The sequence below is a fragment of the Elaeis guineensis genome, chromosome 4 (genome assembly GCF_000442705.2).
Source record: "Elaeis guineensis isolate ETL-2024a chromosome 4, EG11, whole genome shotgun sequence".
Taxonomy (NCBI): Eukaryota; Viridiplantae; Streptophyta; class Magnoliopsida; order Arecales; family Arecaceae; genus Elaeis; species Elaeis guineensis.
Genome location: NC_025996.2, coordinates 93,589,890 through 93,606,392, shown reverse-complemented (window position 1 = coordinate 93,606,392; position 16,503 = coordinate 93,589,890). Strand labels below are relative to the sequence as shown.

The following is a 16,503-nucleotide window of genomic DNA, read 5'->3' as shown; positions in this document are numbered from 1 at the left end:
CTCACCTCCGTCCGCCGCTCCCCTCTGCTGCCGCATCCGTCGACGCCGCGCCCGTGCGGTCCAAGCCATACGCCGTTCGCCACCCGACCGGCCCTCCTCCTCCTCCTTCCCTTGTTCAGCTGCTCCAAGCTTCCCACCATCCCACTTCGCCATTCGGCCACCCCAAATCAAAGGGAAACAAAGCCTGCTCGACCGCTCCACAGAAATTTTGAAAGGTAAAATGTTTTCCCCATTTCACTTGTTCTTAGGTTTCGGTTGGGGTTTGTGTGAGGGGTTTCTTTTCATCTGTCCTTTCTTTTCATATTTTTTTTTCCTTTTTTTGGGATTTGTAATTTTGCTCATTCGTCCTTTTCTGTTCTTTTTGGTTTTTCTTTTTCTCCTTTTTCAATTTTTATGTTTGTCAGCATCAGTGATGTTTAACGTCGTTTTGTTATCCTTGCACTTTGATTGCCGGTGAAGAAATTTTGCAGGAAATCATTGACTGAGATGCTTCTTTTATTCTTAATTTTATTTCTCTTGTGCTGTATCTCCGGATTAATGATGCAACCATAATCTGCGTTATGTTTCTGTAACTCCGTTGAAGGATTTGAACATGATGTGTATCTACTGAGATCTGGTAAAATAGCTTTGGTGTTTTCTACAAAGATATTATTCTAAACATTCTGGGGCATGTTTATGGGTCGCAAGAAAATTTTTGGTTTGTTTCTTATGACAAGTTTCGAGTCCTGAAAGTCCCTTTCTTTTTTAGTTTATTTTTTCAATTGGATCAATGATGCCCGTAGTCCGCGTTATCTTTCCGTAACTTCGTTGAAGGAATTGAAGATGACACCGATCTACCGAGATCTAGTGAGACTATGTAAGGATGCTGATCCATTCTAGAGGTTCATGCATTTTTGTTATTCTTCCAGGTCCAATCCTTTGAGAATACTAACGCTTTTGGATCTTGCTTCCCCCCCTTCTGTTTTTACCTATTTTTGGTAATCCTTTTGTTGACTTCACTTATCTAGTTTCTAGCTTGCCTCTTGATTCAATACTAGAGTTTCTTTTCTATTATACCACAACTTGATTTATTTTTATTTGTTTCAGATCAACTCAGCAGTTATCTGTGGTTCGTATTAAACACATCTGTGTAATTGTATGAAAATATGCTTATGCACCCACTGCCTGTTTATTTCACGGTAATATGTGGTAACAAAGAATCTAAGAATTCCTAATATGAATGGAGTGATGATCCATTCATATTGGGGTTTGTGTGAGGGGTTTCTTAGGTTTCGTTGAGGAGAAGGGCCTGAACTTTCCGTCTCCACAGATGTAACGTGATAAATTATTTAACTTTGGACCATCTGTTACTCTGTTCTCACAGCTTAAGCACATATGTACATGCATGAAACCAGGAAATGTATAAAAAGTTCTATCAGTTACATGTTTGCATACATACACATGTACATAGGTATATCACACTGCCCCATTTCCCTGTCAGATTATTATATACATAAACAGATTAACCATAAGTCTGGGATCTAGTTATGAAGATTAGCTCGAAATTTACATATGAAATTCTTGGCAGACCTGAGGCTCTTGTCAACTTCATTAAACAATTTGTTTGTGAATGACTTGAGTTTGGGTCTCAGTTGAATATGCTACTCAAGCTTGGCATGATTATAAAACAGGTGAAGCTTGAGCCAGACTTCACTTCCTCGAGCTTGGCTTGTTTACGTCTCTAGCGATCATTTCTTCTCCATGATACTGATGAAATATATACATCCATAATTAGTAGTATTTAGAACTAATTGATGGTGTATTTATTATTATTCTTTGAAAAAAATTGTGACAAGTTCTTTGCATAGTCAGATTATAAACATGTATCTGTCAGATTAGGAAAAGGAATATTCGTGAAGGATCATGAGTCAGGAATCATTAGGCACTGATTTACTACTCATAACAATGCATGTTAAAACTGAATTATATAAGTCCAATTTTGGGTGCTGATATTGAAAGCCCAACCGATATTGACAGTGACTACCAGCTATTTAATTCACTTGGTCCTCTCAATCCCACTCATTATCCATTAACTTGATTTTTTTACCACATCATCATTATTAGGAGAAGATAAGAATCAAATTGAAGTATGTAGTATTGAAATTACTGCATCAACTGTATCATTGACGTCTTATATAGGTGAAAAAAGTTACTGTACTTCAATATATAATGAAGTAAAATGTTCAATGTATATTAATATTTTTACATATATAATGCTTTGATATATGGGATAGGTTTAGGTAAAGTCAACCGATTTGGATTCGATTCGATCAAATCAAAATTGGACAATAAAGATCATACATTAATGATTTAAGCCATTAGATATGATATATTATCTTAAAACTACTTAAACATCGAAAATCATATGATTTGAAGATTCCTAACTTATACATCAAATGATTAAAAAATATATTTAATTTAATTTAGGTTATCCAATTTTTGACTACATAATGCATAGAATAGGACTTTCTAAATCATATAATTTTTTACGTACATACAAATTTGAGATAGTAGATCGCGTCCAACTATTTGAATCATCAATATAGAATCTTCATTATAAAGTTTTGATTTAACTGAACGTAAATCCAGTTACGATCGATCTCTTTCTACTTAAATTTTGTCTCTCTCTATATATATATTATTTCATAGTTTCATGAATCCTGATTGATTGCTTATCTGACATATGGCGCTCGTTATGTGGCTGGACCCTGATATCGTGTGGCCTACGTTATCCTTATCTTCGTGACTGATGAAGACTAAGCATCTGGATTAAGCTGGGCCAAGTTTCTTTGTCCACTACTCCCCAAGTTAATATCAGGTATTAAATCAAGTTAATTATGAATTAATTTTAAAAAAATTACATTGCATAGAAATATAGACCCGTCTTTTGATTAATGTACATATTCTATTGTATCCGTACATTTATTTATTTTTATACGGATAAAAGAATTATGTACATTGATCAATTGATTGTCCAGTATGGACAGTTTGGAAAATATGAGTAATTCTATAGGTCATTACCATAATCAAATGGTATGCTGAGGGTTCGAAAAAAATTTCGGATGGTATTTTTCTTTTGTTCTTCCTATACGGAAGAACTAAGGGGAAATGCTGTCGAAATTTTTTTTGGCTCTTGTTGCATATCATTTGATTTCTGTAATTGACGTATAGAATTAATGCATTTTCTGAATGGGATAGGACCTTCTTTACCTATTAGTTGATGATAGCAAGCATTTACTATGTAAACTTTATCTAGCTGTTATTTTTTTGGATTTTATGAAATGACTGATATTTTTTACTCATTGCATTAATATAGATTGTATAATTTTTTTATTTTTAGATAAATTGCAAGTTCGATCATTTTTATCCTACAATGGACAAAAGTTGGATAAATAAACCAAGGAATAGTAAAGAATATTTAGATGGAGTTCATGACTTCATTAAATTTGGTATGGAGAAAAGTAGTTTGAATGGAAAGATTTTATGTCCATGTCGGAAATGTGTAAATAGTTCTTCTTTAGATCCACAAAATGTTGAAGAACATTTGGTATGGAATGGTTTTTTAAGAGGTTATACCGACTGAATTTTTCATGGAGAATCTATGTTGCCATCATCATGTAACCAACCCCTGACTCATTTTGGATCCACTAGCCTAGAAGACAATTCTGCAAGAGATGATGATATAAGGGGTTTGATCACAGATGCTTTTGAATTTGATGTTCAAAATTTAGGAGAATCCAGTAGTATACAAGAAACAGTTGGGATGTTTGATGGATGTACGCATACGGAACGTATGCATGTTGAGGAGCCCATACATACATCTAATGATGAGACAGCTCGTTATCACACCTTAATGAAAGATGCAGACGAAGAATTATATCCGGGTTGTACAAAATTTTCTAAGATTTCTTTTCTTGTACATTTATTTCATATAAAATATTTGAATGGATGGTCTGGAAAGAGTTTTACCATGCTGCTCAAGTTATTAAAAGATGCATTTCCAGAAAGCACTCGTTTACCACCATCGTATTATGAAGCCAAGAAAGTAGTAAAGGAATTGGATCTTGGATACGAAAAGATTCATAGTTGTCCGAAAGATTGTATGTTATATCGGGGTGAAAATGCTAATCAAGAGTCATGCAATGTATGTGGATCTTCAAGATGGATAACACAAAAAGAAGATCGAGATGATGTACTGAATGAATTGGATGCAACGCGGAGTAAAAAGAAACCGGCCAAGGTATTGCGTTACTTTCCTCTTATACCTAGATTGAAAAGGATTTATGCATCATCAAAAACAGCTTCATCAATGAGATGGCATCATGAAGGACGTACAAAGGATGGAATGTTGAGACATCTAGCAGATAGTCTTCAATGGAAAGCATTTGATGATAGGCATCCTGATTTTGCCTCTGATGTTCGCAGTGTTAGGTTTGGCTTAGCTTCTGATGGCTTCAATCCATTTCGGACCCTGAGTTCTACCTACAGCACTTGGCCAGTCGTTTTGATACCTTACAATTTGCCACCGTGGATGTGCATGAAACAATCATCACTTATCTTGTCAATGGTTATTCCAGGAGATAAGGGTCTAGGCAATGATATTGATATTTTTCTACAGTCTTTGATAGAGGAATTGAAACAGTTGTGGGAGGGTGTTGATGCATTTGATGCTTCCAACGGCCAAACATTTAAACTACGGGCAGCTTTGTTATGGACTATTAATGATTTTTCAGCATATGCCAATTTATCTGGCTGGAGTACAAAGGGACGGGTCGCATGTCCTTGTTGTGGAGATTCAACACATTCAATTTGGTTAAAACATGGAGGTAAATTTTGTTACATAGGATATCGTCGATGGTTGGAAGCAAATCATCCGTTTCGATTTCAGAAAGATTTGTTTGATGGTACTATAGAATTGGGATGTGCCCCTATTCCACCTTCTGGAACTGATGTTCATAGACAAATGGATGGCATGAATTACAGCTATGGTAAGCACTCAAAGTCCTTTAAAAAAAGATGAAGGGATGATGTTGAAAGCTCAGTGCACGAAGGGTTACCAGAGGAAGTCAGTATCAGTACTATAGATGCAGAGGTGTTTCAAGATCCAGATAATTATTTCAAGGATGAAAATGAGGAAGACACACAGATAGCATCTACACAACAGCCAAGTAAATATTTATGAAAAAAATGAAGTATCTTTTTTGACTTACCTTATTGGAAACATAATCTTATTCGGCACAATCTTGATGTCATGCATATAGAGAAGAATGTTTGCGATAATTTACTTGAAACATTTTTAAACCTTGATGAAAAGAGCAAAGATAACATGAAGGCATGTCTTGATTTAAAAGAAATGGGTATCCGACAGGAACTTCATCCTAAAATGCTTGCTAATGATAGAATTTATGTGCCTCCTGCATGTTACACAATGTCTGCTCGAGAAAAGGATAATTTTTTGGGAGTTTTGAAAAGTATCAAAGTACCCGATGGATATGCATCAAATATTTTATGATGTGTGCATCTAAAGGATCGAAAACTTTCAAATCTTAAAAGTCATGATGGTCACATATTGATGCAAGATATTTTTCCAATAGCTTTAAGATCGTCATTGCCGAAACAAGTTGTTACAATTGTACTTCGATTATCGTCATTCTTTAAGGCATTATGTTCCAAAGTTATTGATCCTCGGGAACTTGATCAGTTAGAATCCGATATTGCAATTACACTTTGCCAGATGGAAAAGATTTTTTCTCCTGGATTTTTCACTATTATGGTACATCTGCTCATTCACCTAGCTTCAGAAGTTAAAGTTGGTGGACCGGTACATTATAGATGGATGTATCCTATTGAGAGGTATTATTACAAACCTTAAATCTTTTGATAATTTTATTAGAAACAACAGCATACTGATATTTTAATAAATATTTAATTCTTGAAGGTATCTTGTGCGTCTTAAAGATTATGTGCGAAATAGAGCCTATCCCGAAGGCTCGATTGCTGAAGCATATATTGCGGATGAATGTTTGACATTTTGTTCAAGATATCTTCAAGGTGTAGAGACTATTTTTAGTCGACCTCAACGGCATAATGACTTTGTGGAGAATGCAGAACTGTATAAGTTCTTAACTGCTGGAAAATTCTTGGGAAGAGCTGAAAGTATTGTACTTGATCAAAAATCCTTAGCACAAGCACATCGTTATGTGTTACTTTATAGTGACATAATATCTGACCATCGCAGGTTAGTATATTTAAGGAATGACATCAAAATTTAAATTTTATATTAGATATAATGTTCTAAATGATATATTTATATTTTATGCAGTGAATTTTTAATTTATCAGAGACGAGCCAATCATAACATTCGTCCTAATGCAAGGATTGAACAGCGATGGTTGGTTGAGTTATTCCCTATGTGACTTTCGAATCAGGTGTGATTTATATTTAATTATGAGATATATTAATTTTTGATACATATTTAATATCAGATAACTCAACTGCACTTCGTCATATCATTTTTTGTTAGGTATCAAAGATGATGGAGACAAATAATTCAGATGAACTAATAGCTCTTGCTCGAGGACCTAACAAGATTGTGAATAGATATAACGGTTTCATAATTAATGGCTTTAAATTTCATACTAGAGAATGGGAAAAATTTAAAAAAATACAGAATAGCGGTGTTATGGTGGAAGCGGATGGAAAATCCTATTATGGTGCACTTAAAGATATCTATGAGTTGGATTATTATGAAAAATTTAAAGTAGTACTGTTTAGATGTGATTGGATAGACATAAACTCACCAAGGGATTTGAAACAAGATGCAAATGGATTTACACTTGTAAATTTTTCAAGGTTGATACACACTGGTGTGTTATTGAAGGATGACCCATTCATTTTTTCATCTCAAGCTCGTCAAGTATTTTATGTACAAGATGCAAAAGATAAAGATTGGTTTACTGTCATCAAAACAAAACCTAGAGACTTATATGATATGGGAAACCAAGTGGAGGATGATGACGATGACACTTATACACAATGTATGCCCTACAATTTTGTGCCAGCTGATGATTTAAATGCTACGACGATGTTGGTTAGAACAGAATTCGAAGAAAACACTACTGCTTGATTGTTACTGATAATAATTATTTATGATGTATATATTTTGCATTAATTATTATGTTATTTTACTCCATATATTAACTGATTCTATCTTTTATTTATATAAATGCTAGGTGACATCATGCATCGCAGGGGACGATATGCTGGGTGCAGTTCCAGTTTTCACAGACAGAGGTCGGTACATCTTCTTCAGCAAAGCAGTCTGAGGCCAGTTCAGCTGCACAGCATTCTGAGCCCTGTCCTTCATCATCAGCACAGCACGATCCTCCTGTACATCAGCCAGATGATGAGATACACGTGCAGGGTATATATTATCTTTCATGTAATTTTTTTTTTATTTCATTTTATGTATATTTATGATATAGTTACTTTTATGTATTTTTTGCAGACGGATCCGGGAGAGTACGCCCCAGATGCGGACCCACAGTAGTACGAGATGTGTGGCAGATGCGTGAGGGTGAGAGGATTGTTGTGGAGTGCAATCAGCTAGGTCAGCCAATTAAGAAAGCTGCCTGCTTATTGACTTCATTTTTGGGGACTGTTGCTCGGAGGCCTCAGCTATGTCCATTGGGCTATGCAAAATGGAATGACATGCTTCCAACGTACAAAGTTGAGCTCCTCCGAGTTATAGAGGTAATGAATTGATGTTCATACTGTATATTAATTGTTAATCATTTATATAATTTATTTCATTTAACTTTTTTTTTATAGAGCAAGTTTGTTCTCCCTCCATCCACTCATGATTTTGTAATGAAGTCTCTCAACCGCAAATGAAAAGAATATAGAGCACAATTGAAGAAGGACTATATGAGACAGGGTATGACAGAGGAGGAGGTTGCTAGGAATTGTCCTCCTGATGTACCCCCTCATCAGTGGATGGAGTTGGTTCATTATTGGTTCTCCGAGAGGGCACAGGTATATTATCTGTTTATTATCTTTTTTTTCTAAATATTTTATAAAAATATTGATTTTTATTATATATTATATATATAACAAGTTTTTTACTTTATTTTACAGACTTATTCTGCTATTGGTAGAGCTGCACGAGCAGCTCAGTCTGTTCCTCATACATCGGGGTCGAAGAGTTATGCACGACTCCGACAGGAGTTTGTATGTTCCTTAAACTTTCATAATTAACTTTTAATTTTTATGTTGAAATATTTATATAACTAATATCATTATGTATCGTGGACCATGTCTGTATCATGATACTCATATATTTTTTTAAATTATTATAACTGTTTGCTTAAAATTGAAATTATTTGTGTAGGAGGATGAGCATGGGAGGGAACCCGGACAAGTGGAGTTTTACCGGATGACTCATACTCATCAGGATGGTACTTTTGTTCGAGATGAGTCGAGAGATTTATATGTACGGTATTATTAATATTATATTTTTTGCAATGATTTAAATTTAATTTTGTTAGCTATTAATGTATAACTCTTATTTTCAAAAAAATACAGGAGAGGGCTACATCTCTCATTGCGGAGCGTGACGACGAGTCCGCAGCATCTACGCAGCAGAGCTGTATCGAGGCCGAGGTGTTCACAGAGTTGATGGGACCAGACGCTACGGCCGAGTGAGGGGTTATGGAGTAGGAGTCACCCCCACTCAGTTATCTGAGGTTAGTAGATATACGCAGCATGCTGCAGCAGATGCTCAGGATTCACGCGTTCGCAGACTCGAGGCGGAGATACAGGAGATTAGACAGAGTCATGCCGCTGAGATGGAGGAGATGCGACAGAGCCGTGCCGAGATGCAGGCCATGAGGGGACAGATTGATCGCCTTACATCTTTATTAGAGATGTATGGTTCATCTCAGATAAACACATAATATTAAATATATATTTTTGTATTAATTTAATGATTTATATATTTTTATTTATAGATATGCAAATCATGCTTTTGATATGTTTCTTGTAGGCTCTGGCACATCAGGCACCCGTCGAGATAGCGGCACGTCACGTGGAGACAACGACGACCATCCGCCTGCAGATTGATATTATTTTATTTTTATTATATTTTTATATTTATTTATATTACTCTTGATTGTAATGGACGATTAGTACTTTATTTTTATTTATATAAAATATTGTCTTTTGGTTTGGATAAATTTTCTATTTAAGTTTGCTTTTGGTGTGAATGGTGGTGATTGTACAGGTGTGAATGTGGTGATTGTACAGGTTTATGTTCGAATAATTGATATAATTTCGTACAGGAATGTATGTATTCTTTTTTTTTTTTGTAGATAATATCTGTATTTTTTTTTCTCTTAAAACCTTTAACGACGCTTATAAGCATCGTTAAAATTATTTTAACGACGCTTATAAGCATCGTTAAAGACAAAAAAGCCGACGCTTCGAAAAGCGTCTTGGTAGAGTGGATGACGTGGAGTCATTAACGACGCTAAAAAGCGCCGTTAAAATTGCATTTTGCGACGCTTTAAAGCATTGTTAGAAATATATTTAACGACGCTTATAAGCGTCGTTAAGACAAGTTTAACGATGCTTATAAGCCCGTTATAGTTAAATTTTACGACGCTTTAAAGCGTCGTTAAAAAATAACGACGCTTTTAAAAAGCGTCGGCGCTTTTCATCTCCACTCTTACATAGGCGACGCTTTGCCGATGCTTTTCGAAGCATCGTAAAGCTAAATAGCGACGCTTTAAAGCGTCGTAAAATAACATTAATAGCGTCGTTAATGACCATTTTTCCTGTAGTGTGAGGGAGATGGAGACGAGGGAGGAAGGCCTTTTAAGAGGTGGCTTCATGATGTCAGAGAGAGAAAGAGAGAGAGAAGATATTAATTTTGAAGCCATTGGAGATCTTGGTATCAAAGTTACTTGAGCTCCATTAGTTGTGCAATAGAGGATAGTGATACTTGCAAATTTTTTTTCATCAAAAAAATTATAAAAACTATCTCACACCTAGAGCAACCTTCCTCTCTTTCTTTCTCTCTCTAGCATTAGCCTCCGTTCATCACAGGTTTATTTCTTCCTAAGGCACCATTTCGCCATGTATATCCCATAGCTTTAGGAAGAGCGAAGGTGCCCGGGAAGGATTAAAAACAAAAAATGATGGTGGGAGCTGGTGCCTCCCCTGCGCCGCCTGTGACAGAGGAGAACGACAAGGGTTGGGAGGTGGTCATTGTCACAATTTAAAAATATGATAGATTCATCTTCAAAAATTACTTAAAATCCTGTATATTGATATATTTTCTCTTCGTCTCGAACTCAAAGATGCTACTACCATTAATGGTAATGGTGGCAGTCAAGCAACATTGTCGACGATAAGTTTAGGAAGGAACTTCATGGAGTCAGGATTGTTGAATCTTCACAAGATTTATTCAATATCTTGTAATACATATTATACATAAAAAATAAATTTTTAATTATTTTAGTTATTTTTAAATATATAGAATAGATATAATAAAATAGATAAAAAAAATAAAATATTATTTTAAAAAATTATATCCTATGCATCACATAGGATTATAATCTAGTATTATATAAAAATAGATCGTCTTAGATTTTAACCAAAAACCTCTCGCTTGAGAGGAAGATGCCACCCAACTTAACTAATCATTAGGATGAATTACAAGGAAAAACTCTTCCTAAATTAGAATATCTAAAATTTTATATCACAGTAGAGTCGCACCTTCCAAACCCCAAATTATAATAGTTTTTGTCATATTGAAATTTAAAAATCTATCTAGACTGAAAATATACAGCAAATAAATTTTAATAATTTCATGAGAAAGACATTTTTTTTTAATATAAAAAAACCTTCATCAAGCACGTGCATTTGCACGTGCATCATAACTAGTTTGTGGTAAAATAATCAACTTTACCAGTACAGTGATCCATAATTTCAAAAAGAAGGTTAAGCATCAATAATGCATGTGCTCTGACATTATTTTCCAATTATTTAAAGAAAAGGGGCCCCTCTCTCTCTCTTTTTTTTTTTTTTCCTTGAGGTAATGAACTGACACAGGAGCCCGCAGAAGACACAAATTATTGACTAATCTTGCTTGAGCTCAATTTAACTAAAGAAACCTTAAAAACCCAGTTTATTATTATAAGTTCACCCCATCTAAGCCAACAGCCTCAACTGTACACTCGTCAATGCCTATATCACCTAATAATAAGACTTTTGCTGTCCACGAGATTAGTTCATCAGTTCAAGAGTACATTATTTACAAATACAAAGTACAATAAAAGGCCCCAAATTAAGCTCAAAAGTAGTCTACCGCGTAGAACAGGAGAAGCCCTAGTCCTTGGCCTTCATTGAGCTCCAATATCATAGTAAACACAGTATGCGGAAACCTTCATTGTTGCCAAACTTCTTAATGCACTAAAAGGTCACTTTTACTTCGCATATTTACCATACGGCTACTTTTTTTTTTCCTTTTTTTTTTGTTAGTTTGGAATTACATCCCAGGCCACACTCATCTGGCATGGTCATTGGAGTCCTGCAAGTCAGGGAATGTACCCCACTGAACAATGCATGCTATCATCTTTGATGGCGATAAGGTTCATGCCTCATTTTTTTTAATGTTTAGGCAGCACAATTATATGACCCCAGAATAAATACAACTAATAGCATCAGCATATAAAATATATCGCAACTAATTAAAGAGAAGCTGATTGAGCCGGATTCCATGTGCAGAAGGATCCGAGTAGGTGCCCACAAATGAAGCTACCCAATCCCTTGTCTTATGTGTCTCTACCATCTAGATCCATGGTGCTTCACATGCCTTCCACCACGGGAAGTATTGCGTTCTTATATTTTCATGCATGAAAAGTGAATTTGACGCCACTCAACTTCGCTACGTCGTCCCTTGAAAAGAATGAAATAAAGGAGAACATTAAATATACAAAAGGTGGTGGTAAGTGCAAGCATAGATGCTTACAACAATGAGCCCATCCATGCCTCCTAGGGTAACCAAAAACTGAAATCGGAATTGATTTGATCTCAAGCTTTCCCACTAGAGGGGAAACTCGTAAAGCAAGTTGAACATGATTCGCCTTGCCGGAATGGGCTTTTTGACGCATGCGGAGAAATTCTTTGCCAGAATAAATGGATTCCGAAGAATAATTATAATTTTATTAAATAATCCCAAGTTTATGTTTGATTTGGAATCAATATAACATAAGACCCTTGTATTCCACTTATATTTCTCTTAAACCCTATCAAATATAATTAGATGTGCGAATAGCTGCTCATTATTACAGTGTTCATTCTCCAGAGTAGTTTGGTCAATACTTCTACAAAATTTCCACCTCAAGAATCTCCCACAAACCCAATTCTACAAATTCAGAAAGGACTGGATGTTCACATTACAACGGCTCAGTGGACATTGTGGAAAGAGCAGAATAAAAGATGTTTTGAATTCCATGCTACCTACCAGCATTCGTGGCTAAGAAAATCGTAAAACTTTTTATCCTGGACAGAACACAACCGACCAAAACTGTTCTTCAATTCAATAGGTATCCAATTGTATGGACGCTGCTGGAAAGACCAGAATCTTCTCAACACAACGTAGCCAAACACCTGAGTACTACATCCCACATCTTTGCAGAGATTGCAAAGTTGGAAGACTGTTACTCTAGTGTGATATCCCACTCTTAAAAAAAAAAAAAAAAAAAAAAAAATCAGAAAAATGTTGAAGACTCCCACTAGGATTCTTCTTCCACGCGACCTCATCGGAAGGGGATGTTAAATCCGGAAAGAATTCGACCTCCCCTCTACCCTATAAAACTCCCTCTCTCCCCTCCTAAACAACCAACAATGACCACCGACCTCCCTCCCTCTCCTTTCTCCTTGTGAAGTCGTGGCCTCCCATACTCGCACTGACTGGAAATTAGAGCCGACAACGCTGCTCAAGCCCGAGGTAAACCTCGGCCCTTTTTTCTCTCTTCCCTCCCCTCCATTCCATGACATCGTGCACCCCTGCTAGCCGTTGGATTTGCCGAAAAATCCACAAAAAGAAGAATCTCTATTCTTCTCTGTTTTGAATGAGCCTCCTCCCTTCCTTTTCCGACCACCGATGCCACCACCTGCAGTGTCGAACCCTTGGACCATAACCCTTAGCCTCCCCACGATCCTCCACGGTGAGATCATGACTACCAGCGAACGGCCAACAACCAAAAACAAAAAAATACCCCAGGTGCCCTATTTTTTCAATTATTTTCAAATTTCTCACCGGTCGAACCTTACCGCCGGCTATCTTTGGCTCCACCGCTATCGGTCACTACTGCCGGACAACCGACCATGCTGCCGTACCTCACCGGAGCACGAGCCACCAAGCACCCTAGTGTACCTCCTCTGTTCGGCCAGGCAAAGAAAGAAGAAGAAAAAAAGAAAAGAAAAGAAAAAAAAAAGAGAGAGAAAAAGATTTTTCTCTCTCCTCTTTCTCTCTTCTTCTCTCTCTAAGATCTTTCTACTCTCTCTCTTTCTCTCTCTAACTGCATCACGGATTCTAGGACAAACTTGAGATGAAAATAAGATGACCTGGAATCGCTTTGAAAGTCATGTAGTAGGTTGGTGTTGGGTTCCGGCCATGCAGTAGAAAGTAATTTTTAAAAATTTTAAAATCAAATAAATTAAATAGATTTAACAATTAAAATAATCGAGCCAAAATTCAAACCCTAGAATCACCTTGCCGATATCAATCAAAACAAAACAAGCATGCAAAAGGATAGAATTTTTACTTTCACCAAAAAATAATATGGCATGTTGGTGATCTCCACGAGACTCCAAAGTAAAAGCCCTCCAATGATGATCCACACAGAAATTAGCCAAGGTCCTTCCTAACTAGTGCGCTGCAGCAGCCTTCTCTTCTCAAGAACACTGCCAGCTTCGAACTCGAGAAAAGATCACATCAAAGTCTAGTTGCTTTCGATCTTACCATCAGAATCATGCCAAGAAGACACTCTTCAGATATTTTACAACTTAAGATTTGATTTTGGGCTCCAACATATGGAAAAATCAGACCCTAAGGCACACTAACAACACTTGCTAATTCTCTCACCACCCTTCTTACAATTTTTGCCTCTCAACTTTTTCTTGACTTTTTCTCAGATTTTTTTCAAATTTTTTTTTGATTTACACACCACTTATCTCTGGTTTCCATCTAGAAATCCAGCACTTGGACCATATAGGATGCCCCATTTAAATAGGAGACCCAGGGATGTGAGAAGGACCAAGGTTAGCACCCTACTTTCTCATGCGGTGAATAAATTCATCATATATGATTTTTGGTGCATGAGAGCTTTCACACAGAAAGACTCCTCCTCTTCTATGCCTCATAAAAATCTCATAATAACTTGACATGAATTCAAAAGAAATATGGATGAGAATTTAAGGCAACACATTAAGATAAGAGCCTTCTTTAAGAAGGACTCTCCACCTTCACACACTAACTAGGAGGGGGGTGGCATTTTATTTTGGTGTGGAACTTGGTGGGTGTAGAGAAATCCTTCCCCACTTGAAATTGTTTCAAGTTGGATAAGAACTCAATTAAAATAGACTCAATCCCATTAGGTCAAAGGCAACTAGTCTGGTTAGCTCAAACATTTTGATCTAAACCAATTTAGGAACTTGGGTTAATACAATGTACTAGCATATCAAATTAACCATTAAAATTTATATTAAATTTTAATTAATCAGATCAAGGTCAAATTTCAAAGTGTGTAATCCATTGAATTCCAAATCTAATCAGCAGTGGACCTAGACTTTCGACGTAACCTCCCTAATTAGGTCAACTGAAGAGTCCCAATCAACTAGGACTCTTCCTAATTGATTCATAAATTAAACTTTTTTTATTCTGAGGAGTTCACAAGTTAAGATTGATGTCTAGCAATATCTCATGACTATCTGAAAGATTTAAAATTTTGATGAAAAATTATCAAAATATCCTTTAGTGGCAAGTTATCGTGTAATTCAATCTTTCAGTCAAACAATATCCCAGATGAGCTATGGGCATGAAAATATGTCAAACTCAATCACTTATCTATATGTATCTCAATCAGAAGATGATGATTTAGTTAATGATACATTAGAAATCTTTTTCTAATTATCATCCTGCTTTGGGCAAAGACTTTCAGAATCATCGATCTATGAGATCACATAGGATGTTCGCTCCTCTTATTAGAAGTGACTGATCCCTTATTAATCACTCATAACCTCCATGCATACTTCATCATATCCAAAACACCCCATACAAGGATCAAAAGACCAAGTTAGGAAGTGAACCAAAATATGGATCCATATACACAAGGTACCATGACAATCTTAGGTCAAAAGATCACTTACACAACTTCCACTAGAGAATCATCAACTGACATATAAATAAGACTCCATCTGATATTCTCTCGCAGGTCAATTCAATGAACTCATTCTCTAATGATCACCTATATTCTTGTATGAGTATCACCATATAAGTGGTTGTGAAATCAACCACCCTCATTTCTGAGCATACATAAGACATGCCAGTCTTACCGGTATCATTGATCTCCGACTCAATGAACCAATGATTAAAAATATTTTAAGTCAAGGCTATCAAGGATTTAGGTCTCACCGGTGTGATCTCATCACGACCCTAAAATCATTGTCCAGACTTTTGAGGTTCATTATAATCTTAAGAATAAAAAGATGCAGCATATAATGAATCAAAAATATCTATTTTACTAATAATATTAATATCAATTACATGAGTCTGGAAGATAAATTATTAAAAACATCCTATCGCATCCCGTATACGATTAGCTTATAAGGTATTATTCTTTCAATCTCTCACTTGCATTAAAGCCAATCGCTCCTATACTTGATGCCCATGCTATCAAGATGGCGGTCAAATGCTACATTGACAAGGCCTTAATGAATGGATCCGCTATATTATTCTTGATGTCAACTCGCTCCACCATCACATTGTGTCTTTCGACTATGTTCTAAATGAGGTAGAACCGTCTTAGGATGTGCTTAGATTTATGATGAGACTTTGATTCTTTGGCTTGAGTAACTGCCCAGTATTATCACAATAGAGGGGCATAGGTTGTTCAATCCCTGAAACCACATCCAATTCTAAGATGAATTTTTTCATCCAGACGGTCTCCTTAGCAGCCTTACTAGCAGTAATATACTCAGCCTCAGTGATCGAGTCAGCAACAGTTTGCTGTTTGAAACTCTTCCAACTTACTGCACCACCATATAGAGTAAATACATACCCAGATATAGATTTGCTATTATCCAGATCAGATTGAAAATTAAAATCAGGATAACCTTTCAGTTTTAAATTAGATCCATTATATATTAGAAAAGAATCTCTAATCTTTCTCAAGTACT

General features: G+C 36.0%; 3 non-coding genes across 3 annotated transcripts; all 3 read left to right on the top strand.

Moving 5' to 3' along the window:
* The first annotated feature begins 400 nt into the window (after nucleotides 1-400).
* On the top strand, nucleotides 401-492 carry LOC140857680 (small nucleolar RNA snoR26). The gene has a single exon (XR_012141172.1). It is a non-coding gene; the product is annotated as a small nucleolar RNA snoR26 (small nucleolar RNA).
* Nucleotides 493-528: 36 nt separating this feature from the next.
* On the top strand, nucleotides 529-618 carry LOC140857683 (small nucleolar RNA snoR27). Its single transcript, XR_012141175.1, has one exon. It is a non-coding gene; the product is annotated as a small nucleolar RNA snoR27 (small nucleolar RNA).
* Nucleotides 619-760: 142 nt separating this feature from the next.
* LOC140857682 (small nucleolar RNA snoR27) lies at nucleotides 761-848 on the top strand. Its single transcript, XR_012141174.1, has one exon. It is a non-coding gene; the product is annotated as a small nucleolar RNA snoR27 (small nucleolar RNA).
* The last annotated feature ends 15,655 nt before the right edge of the window (nucleotides 849-16,503 follow it).